Below are 20,685 nucleotides of genomic sequence, written 5' to 3' on the forward strand. Positions count from 1 at the left end.
GCATTGCAGGTGGACTCTTTACTGTCTGAGCCACCAGGGAAGCCCATGCAGATATATATGTTGCATGATATATGTAGAAGGCAAGATGTGATTAAGTGAAACGTGTTTTATTTAAGTCAAATTTCTGGAATTTCCAGAAATATGTACAAATTATCTAATATAAGAAACAGGATGTGATACCACTATGACAGACTTCTTTAAAAAAAAAAACACCTTCTTAAAATTTGTTACAAAAATAAGTATAACACCGTATAAGGCAGAATTTTCAGTTCATATTCAACATCTGGAGAATATTCTGAATATGTTCAATAGATATTCCACAGTACAGGGGCATATATTTTCAAATTCACTTGACTCTAAGAAAATGTTTTGGTCAAATAGTTTAAATAGTTTTATAAGGATGCTAACACAATGCTATGAAAAGTGACACATATGGTAGTATGTTACTTGGGAGTATATATTTGAAAACTGTACCCCCAAGTCCCTGTTAGGGGTATATGTAAGTATATGGTATAATTCCAGATTAGGTGCTCAAGCGTAGCTGGATGGTGTATATCTGCTGGCCTTCCCCTACAGCATTCTGACCTTCCTTATCATCACTTTCCATCTCTCCCCTCCTCCACTCTCTTACACGTAGAATAAGGCCAGCTCCAGAGGGTGACATTTACATTATTGTGTATGTATGTAAATGGTGTCCCCTAGAGTTGTGCGATTCTCAGCAGGTTGACCATAGGCAGTAGACCCTCCAAAAACCAGCTAAAATACACAGCTAATAAAAGCAGCTTAGGAGTCCAAACTCATGATGCAAATATTCTTTTCATAAGAAATCTAGGTTTTTGTTCGGTAGGGTATACCATTGTTAACTTTTATGCCATCCTCCCACCTGGCTCAACCTACTTGCACCTCCAGGTGTAAGTATAAGCAATTACAATGCTGACCACTTGACTTCTTTAACTATTGTCTTGTTATTTTATGACGTATTTTTGGGAGCTTACTTAGTATAAAAAGGTTTTTACCTTTTTCTACTTCTCTGATTTTTGAATAGTGAGGAATATTCTATCTAGACCTCTTAGTACTTCTCAAGATTAAAGATAACTTGTCATACAATAGAAAGAATCACTATTCTTCATTTGGTTTGTCCAGGAGAAAGTTCTGTCTCTAACAATAGAACTGGCACTTGTAGAAAGACCTGAATAAACATCAGTCTCAAAAGCTAAATGTTATTAGCTAGCATGTTATAGTTTCTATTAATATTAGTCTGATTCTAATTTATTATTTATGAGTGGCCTAAATTTTTCTTTCTTTCTTTCTTTTTTTTTTTTTAAAGTACAACCAACTAGAGAAATAGGTTCTACAAGCTTGGATTCATTTATCAAGTAGGCTAATAATACAATCATCTTGTGGGATGGAAGCCATAAGGCCAATTTTCTGATTTTCTTATTCTTGCTGTATATTGATACTTAACAGGATAGCATTTATTCTTCCAGATAAGTGGGCTATTTTTAGAATAGGATTACTTGAGATCAGGGACTCTGCTTTATTTACCTCAATTTCCTTAGTGCCTAGCAGAGTGTTGGGAGTATTATAAGCACTGAATCTGTGTTTGTTGAAGTTTAATATACTTTTTTTCCAATCTATTCTAGTTCCATTGTATCTTTGAGGCAGAGTAAAGGGATGCATGGGGCTTCTCTGATGGTTCAGTGGTAAAGAGTCTACCTGCAATGCAGGAGATGCGGCTTTGATCCCTGGTTTGGGAAGATCCCCTGGAGAAGGAAATGGCAACCAACTCCAGTGTTCTTGCCGGGAGTACCCCATGGACAGAGGAGCCTGACAGGCTAGAGTCCATGGGGTCGCAAAAAAATTGAGCATGACTTAGCAACTGAACAACAAAAACTAAGGAGATGTACAAACTGTATCATGGATTCAGATGTTGATTATTTTAATTTATGTGTTTCCAGGGGCATGTAAATTCTTTTTATTTTTCAGCCAATAGAAGATTATGATAAATTGGCACCATTTTTATCTTTTTGAGTCATAGAAGTAAATTGATCTAAAGCCTTAGTTCAGGTACATATTAGAATTTCAGTAGGATAATGTCACATTGTTATGTTGTATTGTTACTGAGATATTTTTAATCTTGTTAGTTGAAATAGTGCACATTGTATAGGCTTAAAAATCTATGTGCTAGTTATATAGAAGTTATAAGAGCAGTCCTTACATTTGGATGATGCTTTACAATTTCATGTCTAGTATCTAACTTTATCAAGACAACAACCCAGTGAGATAGGTCCTTTTTATCTTCTTTTACATAAGAGGACACTGAGATATAGAGACAGTAAGCCATTTGCTTATGATTATATAGCTCACAAGGTTTTAACAGATTGCATGCATGCATGCTAAGTCGCTTTAGTCATGTCCAACTCTGTGACCCTATAGACTGTAGCCCACCAGGCTCCTCTGTCCACGGGATTCTCCAGGCAAAAATACAAGAGTGGGTTTCCATGCCCTCCTCCAGGGGATCTTCCCTACCCAGGGATTGAACCCACATCTCTTATGTCTCCTGCATTGGCAGGTGGGTCCTTTACTACTAGCACCAACTGGGAAGCCCCTATAAAAGATTATGTGATTCCAAATTCAGTGCTTCTTCCTAGATTTGGTTAAGTCATTGATCTCTCTCAACCTCTATTTCTGCATCTATAAAATGGGCATCTTAATATTATATCTTTCAGGGTTATTATAAAAAATAAAGGTAATGAACGTTAAATATTTGGCACTCAGTAAATAGTGGCTATGCTCTTAATTTGAACATGAAGGGCATATATAGTAGACTTGATAATAAAACCAGCTAGTCAGAAGTACTTACATTCCTACCAATAGTAGGAATGAAAGTTCCAAAAAACCCCACAGGGGTATCCTTATAGTGAGAGATTGGAGGTGAACATATTTAAATATGGTCACAATGACATTCAGTCACTGCTAGTGAGTTACCTAGAAGGAGCATGCAGCACTGAATGTCAAAACAGGAACCAAAGCATAGATACCTAGACAGCTTGAGAGCTGGGACTGCCTTGGAAGTCTTTAAACCCCCTCAGAGAGTGAGACACCCAGGAAACACTGATGGAAGGAATGAAATAACCGTGCACTACACTGTGACCTCTTTTATAATGCTGTCTTGGGTTGATAAATCAGTTTTGTCTTCATAAAACATTTTCCGTGCTTACATTTCATATGATGTCAAGTATATTCTCTTGAGCATAATATATTTTTCAATAGATATTATTTTTTTGACTAATTGTCAACAGACTGGTAGAACACTTTTGTCTTTCTTGCTTTGTGTCCTCTAAGAAGTTAGGTTGCCTCATCTGTAGAAAGAAACCTTGGGTGGCCCATGTTTTCTTTCAGTGTAGATGCTTTCATCACAGAATTTAGTTAGTTAAACCTGCACTGGATAGATTCATCTTCCTTTGGTCTGTTTCTTAGGAAAGTACTTAACTGGCCCACTGTTTTACTAGTAGCTGGTCTATTATTAGACTAGATCATGATATTCCTATAAACACAAGATCTGAAAATCATGACAAAGGAAAATGGAGATGGGAACAGTGGTCCAAAAATCTGATTATTCATTCTTCTCTTTTTTATGGAAATAAATAAGAGAATGAGTTTCTATGTCTTTTTCTGCTATAATTATCCCCCAGTGGCTCAGTGGTAAAGAATCTGCCTGCAATGCAGGAGCTGCAGGAGACATGGGTTTGATCCTTGGCTCGGGAAGATCCCCTGGAGTAGAAAATGGCAACCCACTCCAGTAATCTTGCCAGGAGAATCTCATGGACAGATGAACCTGGTGGGCTATAGTCCATAGGGTCACAAAAAGTTGGATACTACTAAAGTGACTTAGCATGCACGCGTGATTGTTTTATTTAGAAAGACTGAGAACTTTAAAAAGAATAATTTTGAATAACTTACTTATAATTGCTGTCTAAAACAAAACAAGATCGACTGACAGGGAGCAATGTCAACAGGAACATTCAAACATACTTCAGAGGTGGATCTGTAAGATAAGGTTATTTATCGAGTCAAATCTATGATTATAAGCATGGTCTTTCCTTTTATGTTACTATGAAAAAATTGATCTAAAAACCTTTATTTAGGATGTTATGAGAAATTGACCCTTAGTGAAAATCTCCTGAGAATTAAAACACTGTAACTCACATTTTCAAAAAGACTTGTCAAGATCAGAATGCTAGAGAAAAATGAACAACTGCAGTCTGGCCTTGGTCATCCATGACTTTCCTTCTTGGTAAAATGCATGTGAGGGGGTAAGTCACTTCAGTTGTGTCTGATTCTTTGCGACCTTATGGAATGTAGCCTGCCAGGCTCCTGTGTCCTTGGGGATTCTCCAAGCAAGAATACTGGAGTGGGTTGCCAAGCCCTCCTCCACAGGATCTTCCTAACCAGGGATCAGACCCGTGTCTCTTATATCTCCTGCATTGGCAGATGGGTTCTTCATCACTAGAGCACCTGGGAAGCCCATTTCTTGGTGAAATGGATGGTACTAATTCTCAGTGATTTAATTTGTAATCATTGTAGCTGGAGGAGAGAATTTTTCTCAGAAGAAGTCTTCTGGATTTTTTTTTCCACATTAGCAAAAATAATAGAATTAACAGTCACAATAAACTGTGGAAAATTCTGAAAGAGATGGGAATACCAGACCACCTAACCTGCCTCTTGAGAAATCTGTATGCAGGTCAGGAAGCAACAGTTAGAACTGGACATGGAACAACAGACTGGTTCCAAATAGGAAAAGGAGTACGTCAAGGCTGTATATTGTCATCCTGCTTATTTAACTTATATGCAGAGTACATCATGAGAAATGCTGGACTGGAAGAAACACAAGCTGGAATCAAGATTGCTGGGAGAAGTATCAATAACCTCAGATATGCAGATGACACCACCCTTATGGCAGAAAGTGAAGAGGAGCTAAAAAGCCTCTTGATGCAAGTGAAAGAGGAGAGTGAAAAAGTTGGCTTAAAGCTCAACATTCAGAAAACGAAGATCATGGCATCTGGTCCCATCACTTCATGGGAAATAGATGGGAAACAGTGGAAACAGTGTCAGACTTTATTTTGGGGGGCTCCAAAATCACTGCAGATGGTGACTGCAGCCATGAGATTAAAAGATGCTTACTCCTTGGAAGAAAAGTTATGACCAACCTAGATAGCATATTCAAAAGCAGAGACATTACTTTGCCGACTAAGGTCCATCTAGTCAAGGCTATGGTTTTTCCAGTGGTCATGTATGGATGTGAGAGTTGGACTGTGAAGAAAGCTGAGTGCCGAAGAATTGATGCTTTTGAACTGTGATGTTGGAGAAGACTCTTGAGAGTCCCTTGGACTGCAAGGAAATCCAACCAGTCCATTCTGAAGGAGATCAGCCCTGGGATTTCTTTGGAAGGAATGATGCTAAAGCTGAAGCTCCAGTACTTTGGTCACCTCATGCGAAGAGTTGACTCATTGGAAAAGACTCTGATGCTGGGAGGGATTGGGGGCAAGAGGAGAAGGGGACGACAGAGGATGAGATGGCTAGATGGCATCACCGACTCGATGGACGTGAGTCTGAGTGAACTCTGGGAGATGGTGATGGACAGCGAGGCCTGGCGTGCTGTGATTCATGGGGTCACAAAGAGTCGGACACGATTGAGCGACTGAACTGAACTGAACTGAACAGTTAAATGAGACAATTTGTCACGAGTTTAAGTCAGTTTATATTTGTGATTGGGATGCGATTTTAAGACATTGCATCAAGAGACAAATAGCTCAATTTGTCAGGAATCTGATGCCATTTTATTTGTTCTTTCTGTCATTATAAAATGTGAAATTTTCTTTAGGAAAGGTGATTTAAAACGACCTGCTAAGCTGCTGCTGCTAAGTCACTTCACTCGTGTCCGACTCTGTGCGACCCCATAGATGGCAGCCCACAAGGCTCCCCCGTCCCTGGGATTCTCCAGGCAAGAACACTGGAGTGAGTTGCCATTTCCTTCTCCAATGCATGAAAGTGAAAAGTGAAAGGGAAATCGCTCAGTCATATCCAACTCTTAGCGACCCCATGGACTGCAGCCTACCAGGCTCCTTCGTTCATAGGATTTTCCTGGCAAGAGTACTGGAGTGGGGTGCCATTGCCTTCTCCTAAAATGACCTAGGTTACCCATTAAACATTATGTAAAAAGTAAAATATTAGTACAGACCGAACCAAAGCACACACATAAGAACGGTGTATTAAAATCCTGTATTGGTTTTCTATTGCTGCCTTAGGAATTGGCACAAACTCTGTGGCTTAAAGCAACACAAAGTGACCAGCTCACTGTTTCCATGGGTTAGAAGTTCAGATATGGCTTCCAGTGTGGCACAAGACTGCAGTGCAGGCAGGTGCTGGCTGCAACCGGAATTCCATCCAGGATTCAGGATACTCTTCTAAGTTCACAGATGTTGGAAGAATTCAGTTCCTTAAGAAGTGAGGACCTCAGTTCAAGTAAGCAAGTGGGAGAAGTACAACAGTCTGAGGATGGTCAAGGGGACAAAGTGGTCAGCAGAACATCATGGGAAACATGTGAAGAGCTGAGTGCTACAGAGAGCAGAAACAGATGCCCATAGTCACTGGGTGTGATATTTCAGAATATGTTCACGGGAACTTTGATATCCACAATAGTTATCCATGTTATTCTTTGAGGTGTCTATTTACCATTGCTAACAGTTAAGAGGCTAATGGTATCAGGAAATGAGGCTAAAAGACAGAAGAGACTTTTTCCCCAGTGTCATCAAGTGTGCTCATCAGCTGCAGTTATTTTTCACAATAATACATTTGCCATCGCTGCCATCTTCAGACTAGAAGACACATGCAGTGGGCTTGATATTTTCACAGGTCAAAATTTTCGCTTCTACAGAAATTAATTTTTTTATAAATGGAATGCATTTCTAGTGCAAATTTACTTTCTACCTGTTGGTAGGCAACTCAGTTTTCTTCAAGTAAATTCAATCCATGTGATGACTCCTTTCATTTCAGGTCTTTAACTTGGTCAAGGAATAGCTCAGTGACTTCCTCTCGGGATTCAGATGCACATATGACAGCCAGGGTTTTCTGTCAGGAGGGTGCATTTAGGCCTGAGCTGTTCTCTGACATGTGTAGCATGGGCAGTGGTGAACATCTGGTTTGCTTGTGGGTGTATTTCCACTGCATTCACTGAGATGTTTCAGTCCTATGAACTCTACCATCAGATTTATGTATGGCTATTTCTACCCTGCTTGCCTCTGGCTACCCCCTCACCCCGTGTTTGTTGTTGTTGTTTAGAAGTGTCTGACTCTTTGCAACCCCATGGACTGCAGCTCTCCAGGCTTCCCTGTCCTTCACTATCTCCTGGAGTTTTCTCAAATTCATGTTCATTGAGTTGGAAGCTATTCAACCATCTCATCCTCTATCATCCCTTCTCTCCTGCCCTCAACCTTTCCCAGCAGCAGGGTCTTTGCCAAATTGGAGCTTCAGCTTCAGCATCAGTCCTTCCAATGAATATTCAGAATTGATTTCCTTTAGGACTGACTGATTTTATCTCCTTGCTGTCCAAGGGACTCTTAAAAGTCTTGTCCAGCACCACAGTTTAAAAGCAACAGTTTTCAGTACTCAGCCTTCTTTATGGTCCAACTCTCACATCTGTACATGACTACTGGAAAAACCATAGCTTTGACTATATGGAACTTTGTGAGCAAAGTGATGTCTCTGTTTTTTAATATGCTGTCTAGATTTGTCATTGCTTTCCTTCTAAGGAACAAGATTCTTGTAGTTTTACCAGACCCATCTGGTATTAATAGTTCACTCTCAGTCTTTTCCAGCTTCTCCTAGGAAGCTCAGGATGAGGGCCAGTGTGAGGTGGGTAAGGATAGCACCTTTTTTTTTTTTTTTTTTTGTCTCAGGTCCTCACTGCCCAGACCTACCCTGTGGTCATTTCTACCTGGTGGCTACCCCACATACTGGGACAGATGCATCTCTAAGGAGTTCTTATCTCTTTGGACTTTTCCTCTTTCCTCAGAGTGCCCCAAACATGTCTGACTGGATTATCCAAAATCAGCCCCTATCCCCAACCTGTTGTCCTCAGCGTAGTGTATCAGGACACATGTCAGGATCTCAGAGACTTTTAAGCTGTCTTCCATCCTCCACAGAACTCTTTCCAATCCCTTTATGCTGTTTTTTGGGGTCAGGTTGTGTAGCTCATTATATTTTTTCTTTTCAGACTATTTGTTAAATGATATCAAATTTATGTTAGACCTTGTCTTCTCTAGAGATTAGTCCTTTGATTTCAAAATACTCAGATCTTCTGAATTAGAATCCTTGGCTTTCACAACAGTGACCCCTGCTATGAGTTGCAAGAAATTATTTAGAGCTAAAGCCAAGAACTTGCCTTTGATTCTTCATGTAGCTGTATTAGTCATGCCTCAGGCCCTGTGTGCTGCTCATTTCTTGAGGCACTGGTCACAGAAAGTGTGTGTTGGGGGTTGGGGTGGGAGTGGGTCAGGGTGATACCATGGAGTGGAGAACCTAGTATCTCAAATTCATACCCTCTAACACATTTATGCAATATATGCACTTTAAGAAACTGCCCTTTGACTCCTCATATGAAGAATTTTCAAAGGACTTGGGGCCTTTTAGTCTAGAGAAAATGAGCCTCTAGAAATTGTTGACCAGTGTTTCACTGAGCTGTTATTGGGTGGAGGAACCATCGAAAAGAAGGAGGAAGGGAAATCTCATGTATTGAATCCCTATTTGTGTCAATACTTTACACATTTTGCTTCTGCTGTTCAAGTATTCTTTATAAAACCCATATGAAGACAAGTCTTATCACCCTATTTTTATAGTAGAGAAACAGAGGCTCAGGAAAAGTTAAGCAACATGCCTTAAGAGAAGCTATAAGGTAAAGTGGTCACAAGCAGCCAGATTGTCTGATGTTAAACTTGGCTCTGCCACATGTAAGCTGTGTAACATTGGACAATTATGCTTAACCCCCTGTGTCTTGGTTTTCCTAACTGTAAATGGGGTAAGTGGTCTTATATACTGTTAGGGTTGTTGTGAGAATTAACGTGCTAACGTATACAAAGTAATTGGCGGAGTGCCTAGAACTCAGTAAAGGCTATAGAAGAGTTTTATACTATTAGTATTATTTTAAATAATCCTAGCCATAAAGCTATTAAGTAGCAGAGCATTAATTAGAGCACAGATCAGTCTGTTTTAAAGCAAACATATATTACCGTATATAATATAATACCATGTATTCATATGTGTCGTTTTATAATTTCTTCAAGAATTTCTTTTAATAATATTTATTAAGCTTTTCCTTTATGTTGCAACTATACTACATAGCTCTGAGGAAACCATCCCTGTGTATACAATTATATGTAGAGTCATACTGTATCAAGATAATCAGATTTTGGATTAACTCAAATTTGGAGGTTATACTTTAGGTGGGCTGACTTAATACATGGGTTCCAACAGGGTTCTTGGGAGAAGACATCAGTGTTCATTTCTTCTCCCAACAAGCTGAAACCATGAATTGGGAGAACACACCAAAAATATTCAGAAACTTGACAAATGACCGTAAATAAAAAGACAATGAGTACAGCCTCCATAAAGCAGGCATTGATTTATAACCAAATTACCTCTTACATGGATAATGCTATACCTGTATGGATCAATTTATTCAATGATGGTGTTATAGGGTCAGCTATACCTGCAGTCAAATTCAGATATACAGAAAGAATCATAATTTCTAATCTTTTATAACTGAGGTAATGTTGCTATCAAGCCCTGATCCCTCCCACTAATTGGATGGGGAGTGAAGGAAGTGAAACAGAGGACTTAAAATTGTCCATTGACATTACCTTATCTTCTTCTAGTTTAAAATAATCTTACTTAAGGTTAACACAGTCTCTCTTTCTGGTAAATACTTCATCTTTCAGGGTTTATATCTTATTTCAAGGGGAAATCTCTTTAGTCATAAAGGAAAGGGCTTTCGGTCCATGTACCGTTTCTAGGGTTAACAAATTTCATTTTTGAATAATCAAAACAGAGAAGGTAATTCTGAGTGCAATTCCTAAATTCATATATTCATAAGAGCTTTGAAAAATGTTAGTACATTGATCTGATACTCGAGATTTCAGACTGTGGCTGCTGCTTCACTTATGGGCTTCCCAGGTGGCGCTAGTGGTAAAGAACCTACCTGCCCAGGCAGGAGATGCAGGCAAGAGAGGTGAGTTCAATCCCTGGGTCGGGAAGATCCCCATTCCAGTATTCTTGCCTGGAGAATCCCATGGACAGAGGAGCTTGGCAGACTACAGTCTATAACATCAGAAAATCATCTAGTTTATTTTAATAATACTGGCTGTGGCCTTAAGATCACTTGTATATATTCAAGCTCATGTCTCATTATTTTACACATATTATAAAATCTAAATACTTTTGCTTGATACCCAAACTGCTTTTGGAATAGCAAAGAAAGCTGTTTAAATACCTTGTGACCTGTAAGAAAATGTCAAGCCAATTCTTATAGCAGGATCTTGCTGATTTGGGACATTACTTAGGATAATTAAATGTGAAATACAATAGAATGAGTAAGTTTTTTCTCTCTGCGTTTAAATTTGAGTAAATGAATGCCCCAAATAATGAGACATTTTATTTATAAATGATTTAATCTTATACTGAGCAATAGGGGAAGGCATCAACTCATAGCATCCTAGGAGAAAATTTAGAGGATATTGTTGAATATTTACTTATTGTTGAATATTTACTTCCTCTTTTCAATAAGAAAAAAGTATTCTTTTGAGGTAGGATTTATTTTTACTTTAGATTAGAAGTGAAATGCACATCATTCAGATCTTTCTCAAATAAATGCCTTAACTGTTTAATCTATTGAGAAATATTTTTTCTTACTCTCCAAATTTAAATAGTAGTTTTCTTTTTCTTTTTGGTAAATCAGAATAATTGCAAGTGTCCTTTTGTGAAGAATAGAATTAAAGTAGCAGATCTGAGCCCTACTTGCAAAGTTGGCCTTTGGTTGATGTCTGACCATTTGAATTTCAGGAGTTTACCTACCATTCCCAAATTGATAAGGTGGTTGACTGTGCCTAGACTGCAACACAGTGTGGTTAGGTTATAATCCTGCTTTCTTTCTGGGGGTCTGGAATTTTGGTACATGCTAAGCGGAGGGTGCCTACACAACCTGTCTGTAATAAAAGCCTTGGATGCTGAGTCTTTAGTGAGCTCCCTTGGATAGAAACTGCACACATCTGTTGCTGTATTTCCTTTTTGGGGAAGACCATGCTCTGGGTGACCTCTCTTGGGAGGAAGTCAGCACAAGGAAGTCTGCACATGGATTCCCCTAGAATGCCTATGTCTTTCCACACTTAGGATTAAGTCCTAGCTGTGAACCCAGCTATAATGCCAAATCCTTTGTCTTTTTAGAGTTTTTAAACATGAAGTGGTCTTGGGGATCCCAACACAGCTTTGCAATATTTTACGTTTTTTAAAGAAACAACAAACTGTATAAAAGTTAAAAAGTGAAAATGTGCCATAACTGCTGATTTGTAGGGTGTTTTTTTTTTTTTTTTACAGAGATCGATTAAATTTTACCTCATAATCCTTACAAGCAAACGGGTCAAACTTTCTTTTTCCAGTATTATAGTGGTAGCTTTTCACAGTCCCTAAAATATGATAGCACATCAGAGATATCTGGTTTCAATATAAATGCCAAATAAAGAAAATGAAAAATTTGAAAAGAAACCCTCTTGTGTGAATGGTATAAATTTTAATCCAAATAAGGTTAAGAGTGGCCCTTTATAACTATTCAGCCCAGAGGGGGGAAAAATGTAGCTGGGCTGGTAAATGTGTAACAGCTGGCAAGCCTCTGTTGCCAGCTCTTATTTTAGATTACTCAGAGTCCTGGCTCTATGAAGGGTAACTCTGAATGTCAAAGAACCTTTCTGAGAAGATTTTTGAAACATCATTTCTTTTTCATTTTCTTGGGCTCATTAAGTTAGTCAATGCAAAAGGAAGTGTGACTGAAAAGGAAGGTATGTCTGATGATGAATAACAAGTCAGAAAAGCAGAGAGCTGTAGCTCTTGGCGTAGTGTTTTAAGCTGATGCCTTAATGTTGTTAGTTAAACTATTGTGAAAATTTACCATTGACTAATTGCATGCTGGCTTATTTGGAAGAGAAAGTCTGAAAGCCAATTAAATAAATCTTATATTCCCTGTGCTGTCTCAAAGTACCTATTTATAAGTATGCTGGGGCTTAGGTTACATTTTTTAAATGTTTGTAACAGATTTCAAAATCCTGTGAATTTTACTATTATTTCATTGAAGGGAATAAATTGCATTACAGATTTGCTATGCTAGAAAGTAGAAATTAAAAATAAAAGCTCAGTTTGCATAATGCAAAATGCTTTCCCTAGTTGCAGACTGCTTGTTTTCCCAGGCTTCATGCCTCCTGTCTCTCTTCCACCCTATAATAGTATTAATTATCATATTATCAAAGGACCGGAATGACAGTGTTCAACTAACTTAACCTGACCTAAGTGTAAGTGGAAAAATAATTGTCATCTTTAGCATAAAGCATTTATACATTACTTTAGTACTTTGGAGTGTTAAGTATAACTATAAAAACCTATTTTATTGCCCTTAGTGCAAAGTAATTCAATCAGTCAAAATGTACCCACTGATTATTACCAAAAATATAACCATTTATGATCAATGCTTAGGATTCCAAACTTCTTTTCCTAACCTGCGAGAATTCTTGCCTTTATTTTCATGACTTACTGCATTAAAATTCTTTGCTTCTTCCTTGAAACTTATGGCTCCCTGATCTCAACCTATTTGTCATCTTGTGCTTTTCTCCAGTGGTTGACAGAGGAGTGCTTTGGATGTGCTCAATTCAAGAGATGTATTTTACTGAAACAACAGCTTTCTATTGTGTATCCCCTCCCTAATTTCCTAGCTACTCTGAAGAAAAGCACCATCTTGCAGAACACTTGGCCACTACTCTGATTTCTAAGTGTTGTATGATTTATTCACCATATACAGTTTTCTCCTTTCTGTTCATTTGTAGAAGAATATGCCTCATGGTTCTAGCAACTTCACGGCCCCTCCCTTTACTCAGCTTCTCCCACATTGACTGATTATATGTATCTTGCCACAAAAATTATTTCACATAAAAATACATATTCTATTTTTTCCTGCTTGGAAACTAAGAAATCAACACCAAATAAACATAGGTGTATATTCTCTTTCCTTCTTTCTCATTTTATCATCCATAGTCTATAGACAAGGTCTACTGCTCTAGTCCAGAAAGCCCCAATATTCAGTCATTTCAGTAGGGCCTTCATGATTGTTGTTTTATCTCTGTTCCTCCTTTCCTGTTAGTTTTATAGTGACTTTATTTAAATCAGCTCCATAGCTGGGATGGCATATTTCTAATTTAAATAAGCTCACTACCTCTTATAACATTTGTCTGATAATATTTGTACAATTGCAAAGTTAATGTCCTCATATTTTATTTTAATTTTTAATTTTAGTGATATGATTGATTCATAATGTATTAATTTCAGATGTACAGCAAACTGATTCATATATATGTATATATTAATATATATGTGTGTGTTAATATATATATAAATATATAGTGTGTATATGTGTATGTATGTTTTCCCAGATTCTTTACCCATCAGTTCAGTCATTTCAGTTCAGTCGCTCAGTCGTGTCTAATTCTTTGCAACCTCATGAAACGCAGCACGCCAGGCCTCCCTGTTCATCACCAACTCCCGGAGTTCACTCAGACTCACGTCCATTGAGTCCATGATGCCATCCAGCCATCTCATCCTCTGTCGTCCCCTTCTCCTCCTGCCCTTAATCCCTCCCAGCATCAGAGTCTTTTCCAATGAGTCACCTCTTTGCATGAGGTGGCCAAAATACTGGAGTTTCAGCTTTAGCATCATTCCTTCCAAAGAAATCCCAGGGCTGATCTCCTTCAAAATGAACTGGTTAGATCTCCTTGCAGTCCAAGGGACTCTGAAGAGTCTTTTCCAACACCACAGTTCAAAAGCATCAATTCTTTGGTGCTCAGCTTTCTTCACAGTCCAACTCTCACATTCATACATGACCACAGGAAAAACCATAGCCTTGACTAGACGGACCTTTGTTGGCAAAGTAATGTCTCTGCTTTTGAATATGCTATCTAGGTTGGTCATAACTTTTCTTCCAAGGAGTAAGCGTCTTTTCATTTCATGGCTGCAGTCACCATCTGCAGTGATTTTGGAGCCCCCAAAAATAAAGTCTGACACTGTTTCTCACTGTTTCCCCATCTATTTCCCATGAAGTGATGGGACAGGATGCCATGATCTTCGTTTACTGAATGTTGAGCTTTAAGCCAACTTTTTCACTCTCCTCTTTCACTTTCATCAAGAAACCTTTTAGTTCCTCTTCACTTTCTGCCTAAGGGTGGTATCATCTGCATATCTGAGGTGATTGATATTTCTCCTGGCAATCTTGATTCCAGCTTGTGCTTCCTCCAGCCCAGTGTTTCTCATGATATACTCTGCATATAAGTTAAATAAGCAGGGTGACAATATACAGCCTTGACATACTCCTTTTCCTATTTGGAACCAGTCTGTTCAATGTCTATATAAGTTATTAAAAATTTTGAGTATAGTTCTCTGCATTATACAGTAGATCCTTATTGTTTTAATGATTTTATGTATAGTAATGTGTATATGTTACTCCCAATTTCCTAATTTATCTCTCCCTCTTGTCTTTCCCTTTTGGCAACCATAAATTTGTTTTCTATGTCTGTGAGTCTGTTTCTGTTTTGTAAATAAATTCATTTGTCTCCTTTCTTTTCAGATTCCACATGTAAGTGCTATCATATGATGTTTGTCTTTCTCTGTCTGACTTGTTTCACTCAGTATGATAATCTCTAGGTCCATCCATGTTGCTGCAGATAGGATTATTTCATTCTTTTTTATGGCTGAGTAATGGTTCATTGTGTGTGTTTATGTGTACATGACATCTTCTTTTTCCATTCATCTATTGATGGATATTTGTTTCCATGTCTTGACTATTGTAAATAGTACTTCAATGAACACTGGGGTGAATGTATCTTTTCAAATTATGATTTTCTCTGGATATATGCCCAGGAGTGGGATTGCTGGATAATACGGTAGCTCTATTTTTAGTTTTTAAAGGGGCCTTCATACTGTTCTTCATAGTGACTGCATCAATTTACATTCCCACCACCCAGTATAGGAGAGCTCCCTTTTCTCTATACACTCTCCAGCATTTATTATTTGTAGACTCTTTGATGATGGCCATTCTTACTAGTGGGAAGTGATAACCTGATTATAGTTTTGATTTGCATTTTGCCAATAATTAGTGATGCTGAGCATCTTTTCATGTGCCTTTTGTCCATCTGTATGTCCTCTGGAGAAATGTCTATTTAGATCTGTCCATTTGAAAATTTTTGTTTAAATATTGAGTTGTATGAGCTATTAGTATATTTTGGAGATTAATCCTTTGTCAGTTGCATTTTCTCCCATTCAGTAACTTGTCTTTTCATGTTGTTTATGGCTTCCTTTGCTGTGCAAAATTATTTGCTTAAATAGGCTCTATATGTTTATTTTTTGTTTTTATTTTCATTACTCTAGGATATTGAGCTAAAAGATATTGATTCAATTATCCATCAAAGAGTGTCCTGCTTATGTTCTCCTCTAGGAGTTTTATAGTATTTGGTCTTACATTCAGATCTTTTAATTTTCTAATATACATTGAATTAAGTAAAGTTTGAAATGTAAAACTATCTTATATAACTCTAGTCACACTTGAGTTTATTGACCCTTGTGTATAAATTACCCACTTAAAACTTTGAGTCTTCCAATTTTTTCCCCTTATTTGAACTCTTCTTTCCCATCTCCTTATCACAGATGCTCACTCACAACCCTTAGTGCCCACACAGTTGGCTCCAGTCAACTCTTCTGACCCTACTCTATTGATTCTTTCAGCCTTTTCCCTTCTTTACCTCGTACTTGCACTCTATAATAATCTAAATTCCACTTATTTTTATTTTCCAGTGGTTTAAATGTTTTACATAAATATTTGTGGATTTTCTCCCCCACCCCTCAAATATTATATCCTTTCTCAAAAGTCTGAGCTGCTTGGGGAAAGAAATGATTATTAAATGGTTCTATGATGTCTCTCCTCTAGCTAATACCAGAATCTATACCTCCATAGACTTCTAATGGTGTTGATAGGCTAATAGTTGTATAATGGATGGATGGACAAGGCATAATATTTGATCCTTGTATTTTCACAGCCTTATTTGGGGAAGTAGAATCATTTCTATGGTATAGAAATTAGAATTCTGATTTTTTTTTTCGAGCCAGAGTAACAAAATATATAAAAGGCATAAAGGTAAGGGAAAACATGGAGTGTTGGGGAAATGGAAAGACTCTCAGAGTGTCTGGAACACAGAATGTGAGACCAAGTGGTGGAAGGTATCCTAGGGAAGATAAGTGGGGACCATGTCAGGCAGGACACTGGAAGTTTCACTAAAGATCTGAATTTGATCCTAAGAGTTAGTGATGAGCAATCAAAAGGTGACATGCTGTACAGGGGATGGATAGAAGGTAGCCCCGTAGAAGAGCCAGAAATGAAAACTGATGGGGCCTTCAACGTCCTGAGGCCTCAGGAAGCATCTAGGCTGTAACATAAAAACACAGCCTATCCAACTCCTTTAGTAAGAAACTGAAAGAAAATATTTTTAGAAAGTGAAACTAAGAACATTGAGGTCAGTCTTCTCATCTCAGTCTAGTCAGGAACCTCAGATAATCAGGGAGATAATCTTTATTGGAATTTTTGTCACATTTCGAAGCTATATTATATGCCAAAATATCTCAGAGAAAGCACTAGTATTACAAAAAATTATTGAATTTTGTTGTTGCAATGATATACAAGTCATTTAATAGTGAACATGCTATCAAAGAGCAAGTGCTATGGGTATCTATTCAGAAGCTGAATTATTAAAAAACTAAATAGAAAGCTTATTTATGATTGAGATAGATTGCTTAAAAAATAGTCCCTAATGTAACTGGGATAATGTTTCACAGAAACTTGTTATTTGGAGAGCTTTTATGACAAGGCTATGGAGGCACTTGTGATGAACTGATAATTTCTGTAAAGAATTGACACTATTATTGTTGTAAAAACCTTGCCACAGAAGCTGCTTTTTTGAACTACATGCACTAGCATATAATTTATATTAATCAAGTATGTAAATAAAAGGATAAGTTAGATACCCTTTTAAGCTCTTTCCTAGACCTAGGGTTTTATGATATTTGCAAAAATAATTATTATTACCAGTCTGGAACAGAGATAGCATAGAGAGATTATTCTACTAGTATATTATACTAAAGAAGGAAGAAAAGCAAAGCAAAGGAAGGGAGGAACGCAAATAGGGGGAGGGGTGCTGCTTTATTTGCTTCCTATCACTGGTCACGGGCTATCTCACACTGGGAATGCAAAGGCTAAAGCCAAGGACACATGAAGCCTTAGTCCACCAGCAGGAACAAAGCTAAGGACAGCTGTGACCTTTCTGACCACAGAATCAAAATGGTGTCCCTGCTACATCTATTTTGTGCCAAAAGGGTGGCAATTAATTTTTAAACCCTGCTTTCATAATAGCAAAGGTTAGCACAGTTTGTTCATAGTTTTATAATACATATCTTATTATTAGATTTTGAAATAATTGCATTTAGAAATAGTTGAATCTGTTCAAGATACTAATTGATGTTTTGTTAAATGAAATGTAAAAAATCAAGTTACCTGAGAAAGTACAAAATCATCAAACTAGTGGAGAAGGAAATGGCCACCCACTCCAGTGTTCTTGCCTGGAGAATCCCAGGGAGGGCAGAGCCTGATGGGCTGCCGTCTGTGGGGTCGCACAGAGTCGGACACGACTGAAGCGACTTAGCAGCAGCAGCAGCAGCAGTCATACTTTATACTTTGTTTTACCTGGTATTTTTCAGTAAAGACTTCTGGACATATTGTAGGTACCCAATAAACAGTTTTAAGGGAATAAATGGAAAACTGTAATTCAGAAATCTACTTTATATCTTGTTCATAAATTTCTTCATAGGATATATTTTTAATATGTCACATACAAATTTTAAAAGAAATTTTGATTGCTTGCCAACCTCAGAAGATATCAAGTCCAAACTTTCTAAAGTGCATAAAAATATACAATTCAATTGTATTAAAAATATTAAAATTTATTACACGTAGTCTTAAATTCAGACTAATTGAGGGCATAATGCCTCCTTTCAGAGGCTTATTCTGACAGCTCAGGATGCTAAGTTTCTAGTTTCTGTGTTTGATGCTTTGCCCTCTTAGGACCTTACTGACCGTGGAGGAACTGTCCCTCCCATGCATGTGTGCTAAGTTGCTTCAGTCATGTCCAACTCTTTGAGACCCTATGGACAGTAGCCCGCCAGGCTCCTCTGTCCACAGGATTCTCCAAGCAAGAATACTGGAATGGATTCCTCTTCCAGGGGGATTTTCCCGATCCAGGGATCGAACCGATGTCTCCTGTGGCACCTGCATTGCAGGCGGATTTTTTACCACTGAACTACTGGGGAAGCCCCTGTCCCTCCCAGGGCTAGTTAATTCCTAGAGATAGCAAAAAACTCATTTGAAAGTGTGCCTTTCACATGCAAACCAATCAGTTCAGAGCCCATTCACCAACCACCTGCTTTAAAGGGCTTTCACACTCTGGGCCACCATCTACCTGACCTAATCAATTCAGGGTTGGATATGAGACTGCAATAGACAGTCCCTTTACTCCAGAGCTTGCTGAAATTATTCAAACCAGCCAATTCTGAGCCTGTTTACGTGCCTTGCTTGTTTCTTCCCCTTGGAAACCACAATAAAGGCTCTTGCTCCCATTTTCTGTTTGTTCCTTCTGCCTCACTAACGCTAATGCTTTCCCATGTGGCCTTATATGGTGTGGTATGGCCCCTCTTCTTGGGACCCATAGTTATAACCAACTATCTTTTCAGTGGCGAGTGTCTCCTGATCTATTGGCATGACATACTAAAATTAAATAATTAAAACCTACATTTTAAAATGTAGACTCATTATAAAAATTCTCTTTAGTATAAATATTGAGAACTCATCAGATCACAATATGTAATATCTAATATCTATAATTAATATTTTGCCTTATGAGTTAATTGTAGTTTTCTAAATGATTACAGTGAGAAAGCCCTCTTATTGTATTTCATTTAGTCAGATCATTACACAGAAGCTTTGCAATAATTTGTTTTTTTGCCAAGTTTCATTTTTCAAACTAATAAAATTTATTAATTTTTATAGGAATAAAGATTTCAGAAATGAACTAAAATTCTAATGACAGATATGAAGGATATTTTATTCTGTTACTGTTATTCTGTTATTCTGTTATTTTATTCTGTATTTTTGTAAGAAATAATAATTTGTTCCAAATCCAATTTGGAGTACATTTAGAGTGGGAGACTTCATGAAACCCCAAATAGATGGACTTCCCTGGTGTCTCAGAGGTTAAGGCGTCTGCCTCCAATGCGAGAGACCTGGGTTCGACCCCTGGGTCAGGAAGATCCCCTGGAGAAGGAAATGGTAACCCACTCCCAGGCTACAATCCACAGGGTTGCAAAGAGTTGGACATGACTGAGTGACTTCACTTCACTTCAAATAGATTTTATTATCCATGTCCATAATCCTTTATTGATTTTAGTTCCAAAATCTAAATATATAAAGTTCTGAAAATCAAAACATTTTTCATAAGTTTGTGGCATAAGTTTGGTAGACAAACTTATGGCAAACTCAGTTGGTGGCAAACCTATTCTGAATTGATGAGGTCATTGTGTCTTTACTTACTCTCCTTGAAGGTGAATATTCATACTTATGCTATAAGAATGTTAATGTGTTTTTGGGGGGATGCTCAACCAAACATGGTGGAAATATCAAATAATGTGCAGTTTATATGCATCATACTCTGAAATTTATTTAAAACTCTGAATTATGAATATGGCTATCTCCAGAAGTTTCAGATGAGGGATGGGGGCCTAATTCAGTGTGTAGTGTGTTCATATGGCTTGCATTTTTGGTCACAGGGATATGAACTGTTAATCTGTCTTTATTTAATATTTAATATAATTAAATATTGTGACTCATATTAATTAATTTGAAAGAATGTAAAGAAGCTATTGCATTGACATTTTAAGACAAAACTTGATGGTTTCCTGTGTTAGGGCCATTGAAGTTACAAAGATAACTAATACCCAGTTACTGCACTCCAGTGAGGACAGATATGAAATAAATAATAGTGACACAGTGTGACAGATGCTGCTAAAGTGGCATTCCATGTGCTTTTGCTTCAGAGAGAAGGGAACTAATAATTGCCTGGGAGAATATGGGAAGGCTGCAAGGAAGAGGAAATTTGGGGGAAGGAGAGAAAGAAAAGGCAGTTTACCAGGTAACGAAATGGGAAAGAGTTACTCAATGCCAACCCTATTGAATCTCAAAAAATGAGAACTATAATATGATCCCTTAAATAGCTTGACATACTGTAA

The 20,685-nt window shown here is 37.7% G+C and overlaps 1 protein-coding gene across 5 annotated transcripts in view; it reads left to right on the forward strand.

Annotated features, from left to right (window-relative positions):
• The window catches only part of TFEC (transcription factor EC), a 789,619-nt gene that overhangs the window by 287,256 nt on the left and 481,678 nt on the right, over positions 1-20,685 (forward strand). For 3 of the 5 annotated variants that reach the window (XM_060414727.1, XM_060414722.1, XM_060414730.1), the window contains exon 1: positions 11,959-12,104. The exons of the other annotated variants lie outside the window; for them this stretch is intronic. The gene's annotated coding sequence lies outside the window, so the exon portion shown is untranslated. Of the gene's footprint in view, positions 1-11,958; positions 12,105-20,685 lie in introns of those variants that run through there. 5 annotated transcript variants of the gene reach the window in all.

This window comes from Ovis aries, chromosome 4 (assembly GCF_016772045.2).
Source record: "Ovis aries strain OAR_USU_Benz2616 breed Rambouillet chromosome 4, ARS-UI_Ramb_v3.0, whole genome shotgun sequence".
In the NCBI taxonomy this organism is placed as follows: domain Eukaryota; kingdom Metazoa; phylum Chordata; class Mammalia; order Artiodactyla; family Bovidae; genus Ovis; species Ovis aries.